General features: G+C 46.9%; 1 protein-coding gene across 1 annotated transcript in view; it reads left to right on the top strand.

The window, feature by feature from the left end:
* GATB (glutamyl-tRNA amidotransferase subunit B) overlaps positions 1-5,047 on the top strand; it is a 596,207-nt gene that overhangs the window by 350,203 nt on the left and 240,957 nt on the right. The window lies entirely within an intron of this gene.

Genomic DNA, 5,047 nt, shown 5'->3' with positions numbered 1-5,047 from the left:
TGTGTTGCTGATTGCCCACTCTGTGTGCAGTTCAAGTCGACTAGCGGTTCCTGCAGCGTGCTTTTGATTCACTTATGCTGCTTTTTCACTGTAATATAGACTGGCTGTGAAGGTACTGCAGGGATGTGGAATTCCTATAGACCGAGATATGGTTTGGGGTCAAGAGCAACAAGGTTTCGTGTGTATTTTGTCCTTGGGACAAGAAGGCCCAACCCCCTACTGGACAAACCCTTTGGCTGCCAGTTTAAGGTACCACACAATGGATCAGGGAAAGCAATGCCTGCAGTTAAGGTAATATTTGTATCCATGTGTTAATGTTGTTCAAACTTGTATGTATGGTTCAATAATGCAAAGCCTTTATCAATAGGATGCGCGCTCTAAGTAAATGTAGTAAGCTCAGGCTGCACTATTGACAGACAGTTCCTGTATAAAAATGTGTACATATGTTCTCAATTTTTAGCAATATGAGGCTATGTATAATGCTCCCAGAATTCTCTGATTAGATGCAGATATTTGCAGAAGCTTGAAAGCAAGATTGATGTTTCTATGCTTTCAAAATAAAAAGGTCTCAAAAAAATGTAAAAATATTTCGCTATGTAAAATTTTAGGTACCATTTCTTTGCAGCATAATTTAGTAAAATGTGTTGATGTATGCTAGTATTCCCCAAAAACATTCATAATGGAAAATCGTGTTACCAGTTTTAATAAGATTATGGAGAACATAAAAATATACAAGCATTGGTAAAGCCAGGAGGTATGAAATTGTTGGTCAGCCTTTTAATTTTGTCAATGCGTGACTTGTTTTGGCATGGTTTCTGTAAAACTTTATTGGTGTGGGAGATGCTGAGCCCTTACCATTATAACAAACATTAGCAAAAGTAAAAATTGTTTTGGTCTCAAAAAGCACACATTCCCACATTTGTTCCTGGCACTGAACAAAACAACTGCATGTTGATATGCTCCTTGTAAAAGAAAACAATTCTGTCAAACACAGGAAAATGTAAAACGAAAGGTTCCTATGGTCCTAAGGTCCCCCTTGATACAGACCCCAAAAAAGTCAGTATTGCATTTCTTAGCGAACAGAAATAACAATTCGGTCCGTTTAGAAATGAAATTTCCCTTCATAGAGATGACATTTCCTTTCGTACATCTGGCCCTAAATCTGCACCTGTTCCCAAGCTTAGGATTGTGTGAAGGGTTTCTGTTTAAGGTGGCTTCTCAGGAAATTCAGTCCAAATCTCTCTGGTGATACCGGAAAACTTATTTTTTTCCCCAGTACAAACTTTATTGGATTTTCGATTTATTCACAATCAGCACCATCCAGTAAACACTGTTGGGTTATAACAGTTTATAGAGTTGGGAGGATGATGAGCGCCATAGTTGTCCTTCATTACAGTAGGCTATATGACACAGTGGAATAAAGCATATTAACCTAGAAATGAACCATTGTAAAGCAAGTAATTCGAACTATGAACTGAGCTACCTAGCCCTGCCCACCCATCGCTGAACTGGACATTGTCACTGTGGGCATTAATCTGTAAATGTTTATTGCTAGTGTTGTGGGCCGGTAACCATCCAGTGTAAGGAGTCTGTGAAGTGCCAGTGACCGTTGTGCTAAATTATCAGGATCCCGGTCCCAGAGTTCGCAGGTGGAGCATTGGCATCTTTATGAGGTAAGTAGAACAAATGGGGGGTGGGTAAGGACTTTGTTTAGTTATCTACGGTTTCTTGGGCTCTGAGATATTCCAGCAATGCATCCCATTCCATTGCTGTTTTTTTCCCTGCATGCCGCTGTATTATTCCTGGCGCAATGCACCACTGTCTGCACCCCTCATCTCTCCACCTCCTCCCTCCATTGGGAAAGCAAGGACACTGTTGAGGATTTACAGCGTCTCGTTAGAAGTTGCTTTGCCAGTAAGAGCACCAGGTCTACAAAGCGGGTCGCCACTTTAGTTCCCTTGGGTCTGGGGAATAATTCTAGAATGCAGTGGTCTGCTGACTGCCAATGATCTAGCTTGGTTAGTTCCGACAAGGCGGCCCTGATTTGTGCCCAGTTATAGGATAATATTGGACAGTCCTATAACATATGTTGGAGCGTTGCATCGAGGACAGGACACTGGGTACATGCGTAAGGCCCTGCGGGGAACATCGAGTGGAGTATATGCAGTGTGAGGGAAGCCCAATGTAATATGTAAAATTGGATACATTTAAAGTTGAAATTGCAGACTATTTTTGGGAGGATTTTCTATAAGAAAGACCCATTCTTTATCATGGAGTCCTCGGGCTTGGTCCTCCTCCCATTTAGACTGTAAGGGGGTCAGATTAACCAGCCGGTGTGCGCGGAGGGCATGGTGTAACCAATGGAATAAATGTCTGCTGTGTCCTATTGTATGCAGTGCCTGTACAAATTCATGTGTTGGGGGCTTGGGCGCCCAGTGCTGAGGCACATAGCATGTAACACTGGCATGTGTTAAAAAGAGCGTATCTAATAGGCCTTCGGTGTGTGTAAAATATAAATGATTCAAAGGGATGCATCTGTAAAAAGAGTTCCAACCGTGGTGACTCCACCCTGCATCCAGGGGTGTAGCCTTTTCGCTGTAAGAATCCCAGATGTCGCGAGGAGGCAAAGGAGTGGTATGTTTGGGGCATAAGGTGTTTTTGGGGTGGTATAGCATAGATCAGACTGTGTAGTTTACCCTGGTTAAGCATAGTATTTGTGTAGCCGATTTCAGTCAGATTGCGACCAGACAGCCAACAGGAGAGCCATTGCAGCTACCCTGCCAGACAGTAAGATTTAAAATCCAGAGCTCCCATCCCTCCTTTATGTTATGTTATGTTATGTTATGTTATGTTATGTTATGTTATGTTATGTTATGTTATGTTATGTTATGCGTTTTTATTTGGCACACAGATGCTCCAGCTAAGGAGCGTCCTGGCGCCCGACAAGGCAGCAGCACAACACAACGAAACAATAATCAGACAGTGTTAAAAACTAAGGGAATAAAAAAGTTTTCACCGCACGGCGAAAGGAGAGCAGATCCCTCTCAGCACGAATCGCCGGGGGCAGAGAGTTCCACAGGACCGCCGCGCGAACTTGAAACGAACGCCCTCCTGCCCTACTCCGCTTAAAGCGTGGCACAACAGCCAGTTCTAAGTCTGCAGATCTTAAGGTTCGGGCTGGGGTGTAATGGGCTAGAAGAGCCATAAGAATCGTTGCTGGGGACCCCTTCAGGATCTTGTAGGCGACACAAAGGACCTTAAATTGGATCCGCTGGGCCACCGGGAGCCAGTGCAGTGAACGCAAAGTGCTAGAGGTAGGGCAGAATCTTGGTAAGCCTACCACCGCTCTTGCTGCGGCGTTCTGGATCCGTTGTAAACGCCCAATCTCTGCCTGATTCAGGCCAACCAGTAGGGAACTCGCATAATCCAGCCTAGAGATGACAGTGGCTTGGATCATGAGCTGCCTAGTGGGGGCATCAAAGAACTTAAGCACTGGACGAAGCCCGCGCAGGATACCAAAGCAGCAGGCCGCCGTACGTTTGGTATGGCATACAAACGTAAGGGTAGGGTCCAGCCAGACCCCGAGGTTCTTAAGCTCGGCTACTGGGATGGGAGCAGGACCCAGGTCCACTGGCCACCATCTCTCTCCCCAAAGTTCCGGTTGTCTGCCAAAAACCATGACCTCGGTCTTACTAGCGTTCAGCTGGAGACAGTTGGACGTCATCCAACTGGCGACCGCCCGCAGTCCTTGTTGAAATCTGGGGGCATCGACTTCGGCATCCCCGCTGATCGTAACCGCTAGCTGGGTGTCATCGGCGTATGACACCATCGTCATACCCCATTGCCTGACAACCTCAGCCAGCGGCCTTACGTAAAGATTGAACAACGTAGGACTCAGCGAGGAGCCTTGGGGGACCCCCAGGTTCAACGGATGGAATTTGGACTGGTAAGGTGGGACGGTCACGCTAAAGGCCCGATTGGCTAAAAACGACCGGAATGACACCAGCCTCCTCTAGGCGACGCAGAAGGATCGGGTGCGAGACGGTGTCAAAGGCAGCACTCAGGTCTAATATCACCAGCGCTGCCGTTTGTCCCGCGTCAAGCACGGAGCGAAGATGCTCCACCATATAGAGCAGAGCCGTCTCCGTGCTATGACCGGCCCATTCTGCGTTGCATTGAGGATATCTGCATGGCGAATATGTTCCGAGAGGACTGCGTTAACATGCGCCTCAGTCACCTTGGCCGGCCTCGGTAAGAGTGAAATTGGCCGATAGCTCTCAGGCTTGCTACCGTCCAGGCTAGGTTTCTTGAGGATAGGACGAACCATGGCTCGCTTCCACTTCAGTGGGACATCGCCTGATGTGAGTGACGAGTTGATCAGAGAACATAGCGGCGAGATATCATGTACCGCTAGGTCTTTGAACACAGCTGGGCAAAGCGGATCCTCTGGGGACCCAGACTTCACTTGACGAGCCAATATGTCGAGACTATCAGGTGTTAAGATAGGAAAGGAATGCAGCCCCTCAGATGATAACGGCTTAAAAGGTGGATTAGCCGAGGGAGTGGCCAACGGGAAGGCCCGATAAATGGCATTAACCTTTTCCAGAAAGAACTCTGCCAATTTTTCACAGTGCTCCACAGAGCTCTGGTGCGTCGTAGTTGCCTTTTTGGCAGTGAGGTCTTTCAGCACCTTGAAAATAGCTTTAGACGGGTTCGAACTAATCCTAAATTGTGCAGCATAGAAGGCGGCACGAGTTCTGCACACTGCCCGTTGATACAGTTTCACCGTCGACAGGTAGAGAACTTTCTTCATGCTGTTATAAGATTTGCGCCAGGCCCGCTCTGCACGCCTACAAGAAACCTTCAGTGCCCGCAGCGAGTCATCGTACCAAGGGCTGGCTTTTCCGGTTCCAGTTTTACAGCATACCATGGGAATAAGTGTATCTAAAGCCCTAGATACCCAATTACAAAACCTGTCATAGACCTGATCAGCCGTCCCAGTGATGTCAAATGAGTCGGCCGATAGGAGGTGGAAAAACTCGTCCAG

Source organism: Lissotriton vulgaris, chromosome 3_1, assembly GCF_964263255.1.
Source record: "Lissotriton vulgaris chromosome 3_1, aLisVul1.2, whole genome shotgun sequence".
Classification (NCBI taxonomy): domain Eukaryota; kingdom Metazoa; phylum Chordata; class Amphibia; order Caudata; family Salamandridae; genus Lissotriton; species Lissotriton vulgaris.
The sequence above is the reverse complement of the archived record's forward strand: the minus strand, read 5'-3'. Positions and strand labels throughout refer to the sequence as shown.